Source organism: Lissotriton vulgaris, assembly GCF_964263255.1.
Source record: "Lissotriton vulgaris chromosome 8 unlocalized genomic scaffold, aLisVul1.2 SUPER_8_unloc_1, whole genome shotgun sequence".
Taxonomy (NCBI): Eukaryota; Metazoa; Chordata; class Amphibia; order Caudata; family Salamandridae; genus Lissotriton; species Lissotriton vulgaris.
In genome coordinates, this window is record NW_028240615.1 from 2,197,238 (window position 1) to 2,213,590 (window position 16,353).

Genomic DNA, 16,353 nt, shown 5'->3' on the forward strand with positions numbered 1-16,353 from the left:
AGCGATGATAGCGCTGCAAAAGCCCGTCAAAATGACCAGGATAGGTAAAGGATAGATAAAGGAGGACGGCGCGGGTCTCGGGAGCTCTCTGCTCACGCGACCATCTTGGATGCCCGCGTAGCTCCTCCTCACCAGTGTCTTTTTTGTGGCAAGTTGGGACACGGCTTTGGAGCAGCACACAACCCGGACATACCACAGGCCCCTTCTGATGCATCCCTGGAATGTATATATATTCCTCGTGAAGTCCCTGAAGCCCTTTCCTCGGAATGAACAAAAACTCCTAGTCCTCCGAACACCTCCTGAATGTTCCTTACAAATTACTCTAGTGTGGCCTTTTTTTAGGGTTACCAGAGCGGAAACACCAGTATTTTAACTAACTCGCAAGGCTTCCTTAAAATGTAAACTACTGCAGTCTCTTTACTTGGTTTATGATTGAAAGGTGATCCTGTGCAATTGGTGTTAATTTTCTAGGTTTTAATGATTCCTGCAGTACTTTAAAATGATCTATTGCAATCTGAATCTGTGTCTATTTTGTATGATTATTCCTGTAATCTTACGTTTTAGTGATGATATCTGTGGGTTCAGTTATTGCATAAATCTTTAGTAAATATCTGTTGAATCCTTGCAACTTTGTTCAGTATTCGTAAAACGCTGCAAAGCCCCCGAGTTGTCTGCATTATACAAAACTACAAAAATACAATAAAAACGAAAGATTACGGTTCTCTGCATTAGCGGAGGAACCGTCTGGCCCCTAATCCAGGTGTGTCTCAACGATATGAATTGATATGGTTTTCCCTCAACCGGTCATCCTCTGTTAAGTTCCAAAGCTTTGTCACTGACCCTTATCTATCAATCAAGCTCAATAGCAAGGGGGAAAACACACAAACAGGAGGGGTTCAGCCTGCAATATTTTACAGAGTCAGCCCCCCCCTCCCCCCTCCTTCCTGTGAACCTACTGCATGCATTAAAGAAGGCAACATTCTACCCACTGGTGTTTCCCAAAGTGCTTGTTGACCCCATTCACAGCTGTTCTTCTGCATTGGTCTAAATAATCAGCAGTCAAAGAAAGTTCAAGCTCATCACCCCTACATTGAATGGACTACATCATCTCACTCTGGCTTTATAGCAAAATCTACTCCAAAGCGTTTAGTGTGTTCTGTAAGTCTTTTCACCTGATTAAACATAGTTTCTGGTGCATATGATTACTGTGTTTCTCATTTGAAGATCTAGATTTAAAGTGTTACTAGGGCATTGTGTTACATTTGCATCTTATGTTATTTTCTTCCACTCTTTCAATCGTATTCAATTTAGATTGAAATTCTTTTGCGAGTCCCTGAATATATTATTTTAAGGAGTCAATACTATTAAGTATTAACCTGTTGTCTCTTTGTCTATGCTCTCTTCAATTAAAGTTTCTAAATACAAAGTGAAATCTCTCCTCTGTAATAGGAGTCTAGGAAATGCCCATTTCAATGGTAAATTGTTCTGTCTGGCAAATTAGCTCTAAGCTGGACAGTTTCATGATCTAGACCTAGATCTTGACTATAAGATATATTGAAGTTTAAAGAGCGTGGCAGTTTCATAAGGTGCTAGGAACCATTTCTATCCTAGAGTATTGTTTTTGAGGACTAAAGAAGAATGTGTATTGCCTTTCCTGCAAGTGCTGTCTCTCCCACCTATCTACCACCCTTTATATAGTCACAGTATCCCTAATATTTGCCTTTTCATTTTTCATCCTTCCTGTATGAGCGGGGTTTGAAGTGTCCATAACAGTTTCTAATAGATAGTAAAACCCATGCACAAATAGTAGAGATCCCCAATTTGCTAGTTCTGTTGCAATCTCTTAGAAAGATCTTGCATTGTCAATGTTTGCTTCATAGATGAAGCAGATGGTTACCGATTTAGGCCCTACTTTGATTTAAGTTACTGCTCATATGGCTTGGATTTTACTGTCTATCAATCTTGATTAAGAGCTGCTTCTTCTTCCCCAGACTGAAGCCTTGCAGCAAGAGCAAATGTAATGTTGGACAATCAAAGAGCCCTGCATCTTTGCTCAATTTTCTTTAGAAAGATGGATCTTCTGTAGACTAAGGACTATTGGATGAAAATACTTGGAGTTACTTCATCACACTGTGCCATTTGACTCTTATTTCAATTCAGTATCTAATTGAATTGAATTGAGCTTGTCATAACACAGTAGATATATATTATCAAATACATCTTTTTTTGCTGATTTTGTGCCCATTTCTCTACTCCTCCACCCTCGTGCTCGGAAGCTAACTCACCGCCCTCCCATATCCTGTTTACCTTCCTCTAAGCATGTGGCCCTTCCCTGTAGCTCCTGCCCATTTGGTTACCCATACCCCTGCAGCCACGGAGGCCCATCTATATCCTCCTATGCTCAATATAACAACTTCTCATTACTACTCCCTCATTCTGCCCTGTGTATTTAAATTGTCCTGGAAATTCACTTTATCGAAGACTTCCATCTAAATCTAAAAATGTAGTTCTGATAGGTATTTTGTACTTGCAGGAGATACATTTAGGGTTGCAACTATAGAAGCATGTTGGGTTTGTCTTGACAGAAGGCTAACTCTCCTTGTCAATACTTTATCTTTTCTGTCGCTCCACACCTGCAATGCTCTGTTTAGCCTTTTTTCTATCCGTTTCGGTTGTTGCCATCTCAGATTAAGAAACAGTTACTTGGCCTTTATAAATCAATTTTAGTCTAGTTGCGCCTGTTCAACTACCTCTACATGGTTAGCTTTTAACCTTTCAATCATCCCTTTCCCATGCCAGCATTTATCTATTGTGGCATGTGAAGTTTTGTCGTCTACTACTATTGGATTGTGTGAGCCGGCTTTCGTGCACAGAAGGTCGAGCAGGACATAGTCCTGGAAATTGATAGTAAAAGGGTGAGTTGTAGAAATGTCTTTGAATGATTGCAGTGGGATGCTATGTGCTTTTAAAATTTATTTTGTGAAGTTATACTCTTTTAAAACCCAAACAGCTTTAGTTAACAATTCTGCCATAAAGGCATTAATGGTCTTCTTTGTCACTTCCTCCTTTTATGGCAAAGACTTGCAAATTATTCCTCCTTTGCCAGTTTTAAGGATCTTCTCTTTTACTTTGAAACCGAATTTGGACTGAAAGGGTATCTGGCTGTCTGTGATGCAATGTGTTCAGTTTCATAAAGTCTGTCCTCAGTCTCTCAAACATTCAGCAATGCATTTTCAAATCTAACTACGTGTTTTCTTTTGATGTCGCTGTATGAATGTCTTGATTAGTTTAAGCATCTCTTATGAATTGTCCATGCTCTTGAGATTTTTCGGAGGTCCATCGCTGAATAGCTGCTGGTGAGGTTTTAGCCCCGGTGCTGCAGGGTCCCAACTCAGTGGAGTAGTCAGTAAGATTCACAATGAGGCTTCTTGTAGATTTCTGCCTCAGAACCACCCTCAGAGAAGGTTTCTCTCTCTGACATTAAAAGGAAGGTTTCATCTGCGAAATCTCCCGGAGGGTTTTGCAACAGTTGTTTTGATTTTATAATTTCCCATGCTACCTTGAGGTAGAGCGTTTGGTTATACTTGTATTCTCCTTATTGAGGTTTTATAGTGGTTTTAAAGCACCTTTAGCTCCCCTTCTTTGAACAATGAACCATTTTGATTGAAAGTATTAATTGTAGTGTTTGGTGCTATGCAGATGTTAGAAGTCTGCTTGTCATTTTAAACTTGAGGGGCACTATTAAAATCCACATCAGTAGTTGCCCCTGATCCCTGTGCTGCATAGACTGCTTTAGATCTAATTGGTTTGTAGCAAGGATGGAGTCAACAGCTTGTTTAATGCTGTGTCTTCTATCTAATGCTTCTATGAAGCTCTTGTCCAGCCTGGCCCACTAGTTGTCTTAAGCAAAATGTATTTGGGTTTGAGTAAGGGCCTGATTTCTGACAGAACACATTTTTATGGTAAAATACATTTCCAATTGTTCCGAAGTGCTAATTTTCCTTTTTGTTGAGTTTGTATAGAGAGAGTTGATGTATCTACATTTTCCTGGTAGGCATATCTCTTATGCATGGATATTGAGGGAATTACGTTGCTGAAAACTGCTTATTGTTTTGATAAGATAATCAAGATAACTTGAACAATCAAGAATGTCGAGATGTATTATCAGAGTATTTATCTCACAGACTGTACTCTATGTTTTGTCTCAGTTGAGAAGTCACCTATGTTTCATTGATTATTGGCAGTAGGGCTCTTACTCTCTTCTTGTGAATCCCCTTTAGTTGAATTTTGCAAACTACCAAGCACCCGATTCTCTGGGATTGATAGGATGTACATAAGGTTCATGGACAGGAGTACTTGAAACATCTCGGGCAGTGCTTAATTTGTAAAAGAATGAGTGCCAGTGCCAAGCCTCTGCTCAGAAGCCCGTGTCGGGTGCAATTAAACGTCTGTGCACCAGATACCAAGGCTAGTAGCCCCAAATCCAACCTACTACCAGACACTCCTTGTCCCTTCCCTTCACCTCACTCTTGCAGGTTCTTGCTTTCTTCCTTTGTGGCAGATTTTCTGCTTTACTCTTGCTCAGTCTTTAAGCTTTGTGTGTTTTTCCCTCTTTTTCTCTCATAAAATGTCTGATGCGGGAAAATAAAAGCTGTTCCCCAAAAATAAGTGCTGTGGGCCCCACTTGCAACCACAGGCTCAAATTAAGCACTGAATTATGGATCATTTGAAACATCTTGCTATTTGTAGCTGAATTTTCTTGGGGTTCACAATTGTGAGCAAATATTTAAGAAGCTGGAGGGTCATGGGATTTAGTAAAGATGATCTTTGGTTCTGACCAGATATTGTTTGCTAGTGGTACCACCGTCAGACCTAATGGAGATGGTGAGGGGATAGAAGTTGTTGGCTTTTGTTAGCAGTGATGGTTGTAGCTTAAAAATCATGGCAGTGCTCAATAGTTTGTGTCCAGACTCTCAAACATTTCCCTTTTTAGCTTGAGACTTTAATTTGCGAGTTACTGGAGGCATTTTGGGAGTCTGGTTAGCCACTTTAAGCGACATACGAAAGTTTATGCCTCACTCACTCTAATTTCTTTCCAGTCCCCGTTCACTTGCTTTTCCCCCCATCTCTGTCTGCCTCAACAGTTCAGTCTCTCTTGTTCATGCAAGGAAAAAAAGAGAAAACCTTACCGATTTAGTGTGAAGGGTGTGTAGGTTGGGTGACCTACATGAGTTAATTATGTTGATATCTGTAACTACTATTCAGTGCTACGGAGACACACAGGGGCTAAAAGTCAAGTAACAGGAAGACAACGAAGGGAGGGAATGATCAGAGGTAGGGCCAGTAAAGGTCTATTTTGAATTTCCACCAAACCATATTTGCAGCCCAGCCACAAGCAAGCCTCTTCTGGACCACTCCCGCAGACTGCATACCCTCGGCAGCTGCTCAGCTCAGCAGTTTGGCCCAGCCCTTGATTGTCCACTTTCTTAGTTAGAACCACCAGCCCTCAGTTCAGGCCTGCCGTTAGGAGACAGCGTCTTCACATCCAGTCCCCTGCCTAAGCACAAAGAAAGGCTCTGGAGCGCTGGAAGTAGTCTACCCTTCAAGCGCTGCTGGCGGGAGACAAGCGCACAGTGCAGCAGCCAATCTGATGCATAGCATTTAAAAGCTGCAAGTAGGCAGTCCGTAGATAAAGCGCTGTTGAGGTTCCAAAAGCAGTAATTTAAAAGCATGTTATGCTGCTATACAAATTCCAACTTTCGTATAGTAACAGAAGGTCCAGCTTCGTCCTGGTTGGAGACCGGCAACAGTGCATCAAGTAGCATAGGCTCTGCCGCCATCTTGCTCCCTCTATCTTCCTTGTACTTCAATAATTTACGTGAATCTATAGATAAATGCATGGGAAATATGAAGTGCCCTACTTTCTTTCTCCATGCAGGAGCCCTGCCCTATCGACCTGCCAGAGCACCAGGGTTCGCCTACTTCTGTAAGCAGTAGGACCTGGAGTAATGAAAGCTAGAGCAGGTGTCTGAGCTCTTCCTGTCCAGGCAGGTATAGCTTGGAACGCTCTTCACCTGTGGCGGGGACAGATTAAGACTTTATTACCTTCAAGGAATATTATTTGAAAACCGTTATCTTGGGTACGAATTAATACATCCTACCTGGTAACATCTAGGAGTAGTCATCGTTTTAAACATTACAGTACATCTTTTCACCGACGTGTGAGACCGCATTACTAAAAATAATTACATTAAATAACACAAATACACGTACAGTCAAGGAATTGATTGGAGCCAAATATCACGAAAGATGCCAAGACCTTACGATTCAACTAGATAAACTGCTCATGCTTTTTCTAATGTTTGTTGTTACCTGTTGTCCCCGTTTCCTACCAGTTAAATACAGCTCTTGGCATTGAACACTCAACTCATCGAGCTAACTTACATCTATGAGGAAAGAACTCCCTTGCACTATGAGAAACATGTTGACGCAACCGCCGAAGGCCATCTCTGGCATACCTTGTGCATTTTAAAATAAATGTCTTTTGATAAACAAATATTTCCATTTTCACTTGTATGTTTTTGCACTGCATTGATAAGTCTAACCATGGTTGCAGCCTGTTATTTATAGTGCACTGAAAATGTCTTCTATTATTGATATCAATAGCGGAGAGTGGAGTGGTTGTTTCTAAAAGGCATACATGAAGCCGTGCCTTTCCATAAAGGTCCAGAGAGTTTAAGGGCCTGGTAATACAGGGACAAGGAACTCTCAATGAGGGACCCTTCTGCAGGGAATAACAACTGGCCAGACTTCATAGTGGTGACGAAGTGACCTGTGTATATATGCCTGCCTCTGTTCAATCTCAGCCAGTATAACATTTAGCTGCTTAACTATGTTACAGTAGTCCAAAACGGCAATAATGTGAAAAGAGGCAAAATGCAATTCTAATTTGTTTTATATTATTATTGTAAGAAAAACTAGAGTAAAATGAGAGTCTGCCTCCAAATTTGGGCTGCTTCACTGTTACGTTAGGATAAGTGTACTTATAAGCTAATGCGGGTACTGCTGAGAGTGCTGCATTGCGTAGAGAAGAACTAAAGGGCCTGCGAAAAACAGCAATAGCAATGGAATGGGATGTGATGCTAGAAGCTATAAAATCAGTAGATGAAGTTTAAGACCCTAAGCAGAATATATGTCTGACTGCACAGATGGAGATCTACGTCTAGTTAATAACGCATAGGCAGGGAGATGTAATACGAATACACATGGATATGAAGTGAGCATTTACCGGGTGATGCAAAATGCACAAGATTTAGACATACACGTCAGACTGGGGAGGGAAGGGAGGAGGGAGTTGGGGACTGTTTTTACTGTATTAATGAGACAATGTACTACAATCACTTGGGATCGCTAACTCAGAGAACAGTGACTTGTTGCAACTATTGTATAGTCTGAATATAGACAGTTACGCTACAGAAGGAATATGTCCCGAATGTGCATTTTTGACATACAGAGCAATATTAATGTCACAAATATGCAATGTGATTGTATATGATATATAAAACTTCAAAAACCAATAAAATGTGTTTTAAAAAAAAATAAGCTAATGCGGGTTTTCAGGTAGGTGGGACCTACATTGTGTGGTACTTTGTATGTGTGTGGGAGTAATTTGAAAATATCATATTTGTGAATGAGGAGCCAGTGGAGGTCTTTAAGGTGGGAGAGCTGTGGGTGTGTGGAGGGAGGTTGAGTGTGAGTCTAGCTGCTACATTCTGAATGGTCATAAGCAGCTTGGTGATTTGGGCGGATATTGTGACATAGACAGCATTTCCATAGTCTTGCTTGCTGGTGATAAGTGCTTGGGTGATTGTTCAACGGGTGCGGAATCTCAACTGACCCTCATTTAGCGAGCCTGCTCATCATTTTACCTTAACTTCAGCTATGCCTTTACACCTTAATTTGACTGAGAATTTGTTCGCCATTAGGCAGGGCTCGACAAATCCACTCGCCCGCTCGCATTTGCGAGGGAGAATGGATGAGGACGAGCTATTTTTAGGTCCTACTCGCCCTTTCTGGCGAGTAGGAAGTCAAACTAACTTTTGTCCTCCGTCTTTGAAAACAGAGCAAAAGTGACAAGATAACATGATTTAAAGGCATTTTTATTGCTCATTAAGGGAAAGAGCAATAAAGATGCCTTTAAATCTTGCTAACTTGTCACTTTTGCTCCGTTTTCAGAGACGGAGGTCAAGTGGGTTGCAGTCAGGTCGAGGGGATTTTCCATGGTACTAGACCAGCAGGACTAGTACCATTTTTCGGATTTGTCGAGCCCTGCATTAGGAAATTGCTAAAAACATATCTACTCTTTCAAACCTTCTTATATGATATGGTCTGTATGGACCCAAAAAGCGCTAGGATGCTTTTTTCTGGTAGCAGTGTGCTGCATACCTTTTTAGGTTGATTCTACCAAACAACTCAAGCTATCTAGTTTTGAAAAACCTATTATGGGTTTACCAACAAATTACACTCACTTACAGCTCATCCATTGCTTACCATAGGTTGGTTGTATTGGCAGTCTCGTTTACTTGCTTTGTCAGTCTCATTTGCTTGCTTTATTGTCAGTCTCATTTGCTTGCTTCTTATTTGAGAGCTTTTCTGGTCATTCTTTTGTTTGTTCCGCCCTTGGGAGCATAGCCTCTTTACCGTGCTCTTGGCTAGTTGACATGTGTCCTTCCACTGCTCCGTTTTAGTGAACTACTTTTTTCATTTTGGGTAAGCACCCCATCAGAGTGCATGTGTTTTCCAGCTCTCTCCCTCTTGTATTTCTCTCCATTCCACTCAAAAATACTGATCCCCACAATATGTTTTTGCCTGTCTCTCATGGCTGCTTGCTCTTTCTCCCGCTTATTTCTTCCCACTTCCCCTTTTGCTGTCTTCCCTCATGTGCTTCTCCCCAAGTCCAATGTGTTGCTTTTGTCCCCCCCTTCCCACTCCTCGTTACCTTTCGCAAACCCACTGCCCCCTATCTGCCCATCCGTTGTCTCAATGCCTCTTCTGCTCTTTTTTCAATATATTTTTTGAAAAGCCAATACATTTCTGCTGTCTCTCCACAAAACCGCTTTTTAAATTGACTTATCTGAGTGACACCAGCTATTTTAGAACAATGAACACAAAATAAAAGAAAATGGCGCTCACACCATTCTGAAGGCACACACATAAGTGATGATGCATGCGCACACCTAGAAAATGACGCAACAATCAACAGCGACTGCTTTATTGTGCCTTTCTTTTTGGGTGATGCCCAACAGCATCAGCAAAAAGCATTGCCAATGCTGTTCAGCATTGCTAATAAGTTCCAAAGGTGAGACTAATAAGCTATGCCAATACTTGTTCAGCTAGTCAATAAATCAAATTATCGCATTGAAAAGTTCAAATAGGACCAGTTTTTTATTGTGGGGGGGAAAGAAGAGTCACCAGCTCTTTATAAGCTGCTCAGTGCACAGTGACGTGTGGAAGGTTAATGAGATGAAGTGCACTTATAGTGGGCGTGGTCCCTAACTTGGCACCATGCTTCTTGTGTAGCAGTCGGACAGCACGTGCCCTGTAGGCTTTTACTGGCTCATGGTAGACTAATGCTGTCTGATGTTGTGATTGCATTTACCTGTCGAATAATCTGGGCCAGCTGACTGGTTACATCCTAATGCATTAGTTGTTTATGCTTTCTAGGACATGAATGGCACTTCCACGGCCACCCATACATAACAAGCTCCGTATGGCGTTATTTCACTTTCTATGCATGCAAGCCTTTGGAGAACACTGGAAATCATGGAAACCCTCCCAAGCAGAATTGTGGTTTGAGTGTGAAGCGTAGGAGCCCTGTGAACTGATGGTGTTGTGAATGTTAGCAGGATCCTTCGTGACTGGAAGGGCTGAAAGTTGTGTCAATGATGTGCTTTGATCAGTTTATTCTTTTGATAACACTTGAGTACACTGCAACAAAAGCTGAAAGTACAATGGCCTTCGAGTTTGTGGCTTTCTAGTTGTCCAAAGTAATGTCTGCAAGTATATTTATTTTTGTCCATTACCAGTACCGCAAATATGGTCTGTACTACACACTTATTTTCACTGAATTGTATTCAATAGCACATTAAAGACAGGGAGGCGCATGCTGCATGAAACTATATGTTGAAATTTTATTTGAACTGTATGCTACAAGGCAGATTGCTTTCAAGTGTATATTGTGCATTCTGCTTTTTCCTTTGGGGGGGGGGGGGGGGGGGGTTCATTCTAAAGACCATAAACTTTGAGAAATTGTAAGCAAAAGTATTCCGTTGTATTTTCCATGGGAATAGTGAGAAGTGCTCTTTTTGTTGTTGTTGTTTTCTTTAAATATATTTATTTGGTTTTGTCACCATACATAAAAAAACACCCCCCCTCCCCTTTGGTCAGGCAGGTACAGATACAAGAAATTTCATACAGAATCAAACTATAAAATAAAAATTCATCTATTTAGTCCATTTTTTCCAAAAAAACGATACCCGCTATACCGTTAATACTTAACAAAAAACGCCTAGTGTCATATAGAGTTAATTCTTGTATTTCATACATCGTTACTTTGGGCTTGGCACCATTCTAATAGCGGGGCCCACATTTTCAACCCTTGTTGACCTTTTCTTTTGCCCTTCCCCTTATATATAGCAATTTCAAGTCTATAGGTGGCCGATAGCCTCGCAAGTCATTGTTAAAATGTAGGCGCCAGTTCATCTAACCATGCTGATGTAATACAGATCCTTAGGATTGCCATAGCAATAAACAAAAATTCGGCTCCTACCCCGTGGAGACTAGGATCCGTGGCCCCTAAAAGGATCATTTCTTCTGTTAGACTTATATGTTTTTTCAGAACACTAGATACAAATGTCTCAATTTCTTGTTTCAAAAGAATCAGGCCATCACAGGTGGCAAATATATGTACACAATCTGCTTTGAAGATTTGACATCTAGGGCAGCAAGTCCCTTTACCAGATCCCCACTTAGCAATTTTATCTGGAGTGTAATATAACATAAAGCATGATTTGTAAAATTGCGCCTGCAATTTGGTTGACATAAGGCATGATTGTGACATTTCATAGGTTCTGTTAAACTCTTCAGTGGATATACCGATTTTACCATGCCACTTTTGGGCAGTTTTTTCTAGATCATCGGGGAATATCATATATCTCCCCAATAGAATTTTTCTTACTGGAGGCTAATTTTTCAAAATTGTTTTGGCGATAATCCCTCACGCAGTTCTTCTGTTGATGTAATCTCGAATTTGCAGCTATTTTAAGAAGTCCCGCCTGTCTATTCGGAATGTCCCCTCTAAATTCTTCAAACGAAAGTAGCCCCGTGGAGGAGCTCGGACTCCCAAAATGTGTTATTCCAGCCGCTTCCCATTTCTTCATGCAGTTATCTCTAAATATTTCAGGCAGATCAGGGTTATCTTTAAACAGTTTGTAATAAGAAACATGCCCAATGCCCATCATTTTCCTAATTTTTTTTTAGGATCTTGTATCCGTTTAGTAAGATCTTAAATTTGACTCTCTTATGATAACTATCATAGAGGTGACGCCAAAGATATCCTATATTTTGACAGATGTAAGTTATCAAGCTTGTGCAGATCTTTTTGCATAGACTTCAATATTGGGTTTACATTAATTTCCACCAGGTCTTCTAGTTTGGAGGTGATAGAGATCCCCAGATAGGATGCACTGTTTACTACCCGTGGGTCTTCTAGTTAAATTTTTTCATTAACCACAATCTGCGTTTTTCCCTGGTTGAGTGCATATCCTGAGATTTTACCAAATTCTACAGCCTCCCTCGTAATAGCGACCATAGCTGTTTCTGGATTGGTGGTAACAATAGCTATATCGTCTGCGTAGGCCAGGGTTTTGGTAGCGTGATCTTGTGATATAATTTGCTCTATCTCTGAGAAGTGCTCTTGATGGTTTTTAAAGGGCATGGGCTTTCATTTTTAGGTCGAACATTCGTGACCTCTTGTGTATACTTTAATATCTACTTCTATGTGAATGTACTTTTAGGCTCTGGAGATCAGCCCTAGGACTTGTCTGCTTCTTGCTAGGGACTTTTTTTTCTGTTCAACTGCCTCTATTTAACCTCTTGGCTGCTAGGCGTTTTCCCCCTCCTGTGCTGGGATTTACCATTTTGCTGTTTGCATGACGAGCTCAGCTCGTCATCAGCACATGACACCCGTGGGTGATGACGAGCTGAGCTCGTCATCAGCATCGAAAGGGTTAACTGTCTTGATAGAAAACGACCCGTATAGGTCAGTGAAATACCAGAATTGCTTTCTGCTGAGGGACTTTCTTTTTTTTCTTTTTCTGGCAACTGCCTCTATTTAACTTTCTTGATAGAAAACGACCAGAAGAGGTCAGTAAAATACCAGAATCGCTTTAGCATTCTCTAGATTCCAGTCCATAGAAATTGTCTTCCACGAGCACCGTAGACAATATTTTTTTCAAATCTTGTATTTTCAATAATATGACCACCGAAGGCCCTGAATTTATATTAAAAACAGAGCTTTGAACTATACCATTTTCCGCTAAAAGTCAACATTTCTCTCCATGTGTTCCCATACCTGGCGTGTTGTGCAGTTTGGTGCTTACTTTCCCTCCATTTTAAAGAACAGTAGATGTTTCAGCACCCAAGCTAATGTGCCTAATAGCTAAATACAGATAAGGTCCCAAAGGCGAGACCGATTGCATTGCAAATGCTTGTTATTCCTACTTTTAACCTAAGGATTGTTTGTGTTGTGTAGCTATACCAAACGTAAATATCTTACACTTAATTAGCTTACCGGAACATTTCTCATTTGAGAATGTTCCTCTTGAGAGTAATATTTGCAAATGGAGGGAATCGCAAAACAAAAGTCTCATAAAGTTTGATAGTTAATGGGCAGCGAAGAAAGTTCAAGTGCTTGATAGTAAAACGGACGTGTTTTATATACTTGTGCACATCTGAGATGAGACATTCCTAAAAAATAATAATCTGTTTTGTATTTAAACATTGCATGTCTGTCGGTTGTGTCGCGCAGCATTCAGCTATCAAAGCAACATGAAAAATGCCATGTAATCTAGATATGTCCTTCAATATATATAACAGTTGAACACAGAACAAAACTGCCAGAAGGTAGAAAGTGATGTGAAAATCGGCGTCTGCAAGCAGATTTTTTTGACAGGAAGCAGTATCATGGTTTGGTATTTACATTATTAGAGTGAGAATAAATACCCTAAGGCAAAAGACTCGCCTCCATGTTTCATTTTCAAGATTCATGGTGGAGGCTTGGTTAGTATAGTATTGAATTATAGCAGTATTTATCTAGCCTTTATACCCCCGATGAGGCGCCGCTGCACGTTTGTAGACGGCAGGGCGGCTCTAGGCTCATGGCGGCCCTGGGCAGGGAGCGTAGGTAGGGGGCCCCTTCAGAGCGGGTCCGGGCGGGGCGGAGCGGAGCGCGGAGGCCAGTGAAGAGGAGGTGGGGCGGGGGGGGGGGGGGGGGGGTTCAGGGTGCTCAGGGTGTTTGGAAGTGGAGCAGAACCGGAGGCCGCCAAATCCCTGCCAGGGGCCACCACGCGAATATGTATCCATCCTCAGAGGATTATTATATTAAGGATATATATTGGCGTGGTGGCCCCTGGGGTTTGGTGGCCCAGTGCAGGTGCACAGCTTGCACATGCCTAAGGCCGCCCCAAGATGGGCAGCAAGTATGCATGGGCAAAATTGTGAAACGTTTATCCTTGCGAAACTCGCACAATTTTCGTGAAAATTATGAGAGCCATTATGTCAGCCATATGAGTTTAAATTGTACGAGGGGATACCTCTCACACAAAGGTCAGACAAGATACCAGCGAGGTTGGGGAAGAAAACATCTAGCAACTGTGGTACACAACAGTTTCACAGTTCCTGAAAGGCATTTTTTTCTCAGAACAACCTTCTGGTGATAAAAATTATGCAAAATGCATAATCAGGAAAGGGTGGTGGAAATGTGCACTATACGTGTAATGTGAAAAACGGAAATTCGCTCACGTAATAAAAAGTTCACCCTGCCTGTTAATACACTGTACTTAGGCAAGAGGCTAAAGTTAAAAGGAGTGAGCAATAGGACGCTCGAGCATTAGAGCAGGTGTGTGGATGTATATATCTTCTTTACCCCAGTTGCTGATCCATCCCTTAACTAGCGCCGAGACGCCCACGGGTATTCGCCGCGCTCTACAAATGTCAATAAATAAATAAATAAATAAATGGGTAGAGAGAGTGTGAGTGTGTGTGCGCGCGTTTTGTGACTTGTGTGGAGAGCGTTTTTGTGTGGTGATTAAATGGCCGAGAAAGCTCACCCAGTGTCTACAGGTGTGAGGCTTTGCATACCCTTGTGTTAGAATATATGCCCCCATGCAAGCGCACAGATTCCTACCATCTATGCGTGGTCTATGTCATGCAGTTTAAACCACTTCTGTGTATGAAACACCCCATCGACCACTGACTATCATAGAGTCCGCAGAGAAGTAGAAGAGGAACAACATTTGTGACTGGGCATTACAGAACCATATATGCTGTGGTTGGAGCAGAAATCTACCCAGTAGAGCAGAAGAACAACCCATGAAGATGGAAATGATGGACCCCGCCATAGTATATACACTGAGGGAGGGGCTCTTCACAGAAGTGACAGAGGAGCATCCTCGTGGATTGGCACTGTACAGCCAGTCGCAGTAAATGTTATGGTGTAGGGGTCTATCGAAAAGCGTCAAAGCAGCAACTCATGGGAATGGGCATTACATAAGCAGCCCCGGTAATAACTCTAAAGAGTCCACCCAAGAACTGTATGTAGCAACCCAAAGGAATGGTTATGTTGCCAAGCCCTATGCAGAGGAAAGGAAAACAGTCATACTCCCAATCTTGAGGTACCACAATTTTAGGCATTGTCGGTGGCCATGTACTTTTTAAAAACTCTACGGGAACCATTTGTATGCTGTTCTGTTGCCTCATTTCTGTGGGCTTGTTTTAGGAAGAGGAAAAAAGTGGGACGACATTTTAGTAGCAAAACGAATTCATTAATTTTAAATTCTGAACTGCTTTTTTCATAAACGTTTTTATATGAATATACCTGGATCATGGCAACTGTTTAATTTGTATTTTAAACGTGTATATATTGTGTTGGAATTTGTAGATAACTTGTGCTTTTATGATCTGTTTTAAAAATATTGAATAAAGTTGTGTGACTATGACTATGTTACCACCAGCCGTTGTGCATGCTGTGGGGAGTCCACCAAGGAGTGTCAAGTAGCACCCATAGGAATTTGTGTTATGTAACCAACCATAGTATAAATTGTGATGGGTCCATTGTGGGTCATCAGCGTAGCAAACATTATACAACCAGCCTTACTACAATCCTGTGGACTGTACTCCATTGTGGCAGGGAACGACTTATAGTCGAAACCTGTGGAAATCCAGGAAGATTACGAACATGAAAAGGACAAGCCGAGGACTTCAAGTGGGCAGTGCCTGTGAGACTGAACTGACTATTTGCAACCATTTAAAATACTTATGAATGTTTTTGTCAAGCTTGAGCCATCTTCAACAGAACAAGATCACAAGGGAGCTGGTGGCTATGTTCTTCACTCCTCACCTGAGCCACATTGTTGTAATGAATCAAAATTAGCACACACCTTGCATTCACCTCCTTTCCTTCCCCCTTCTCGCCCATATGCTTCAAGTGGTGATGGAGAAACATAGATTCCAGTGCTGGTGTGAGAATTAGTTTGCAAAGGCGGGCTCACTGTTTGTGAACAGGCAGATAAATGAGTTGGAGACTTTAACAGTCAGTGTGACCTCCCAGAGATGGAAAGATTCCACTATCTCCAGGTGCATCATTGGTCAAATACAAACTTTGAAAGGCAGATGAAGGGTACGACCCATGACAGTCATGTAATTTCAGCTTTATACATCATAAGTTAAGGGCTGTCGCCGATCGAAGCAAGTCGAAACCAAATGTGTTGGGTGGCAAAAGAGCAGTGGCACAACTTCACTGACAATGAGTGGTGGAAGCTTCGTGATAGGGTGCGCACGTTGGTCTGGATTCGCAAAAGGCGGGAAACACAATATATGCTACTCACAAAATTTCAATTTCAATATAAGATAATATGAGCACCATTTCATGCTGGAGGAAGTACCTGTCCACAGCTACACTTACACACCTATTTTGACACTGCAACCACATACTGGTTAGATAGCTGCAAGAAATTCTTCGAGAGATAGAAGAGACATTCAGTGTACAGATTCCAAGAGAGCCAGGAGTGGTCCTAT

General features: G+C 41.6%; 1 protein-coding gene across 2 annotated transcripts in view; it reads left to right on the forward strand.

The window, feature by feature from the left end:
• Positions 1-16,353, forward strand: part of DOCK9 (dedicator of cytokinesis 9) — a 1,255,128-nt gene that overhangs the window by 134,523 nt on the left and 1,104,252 nt on the right. The gene's annotated exons all lie outside the window — the stretch shown is intronic.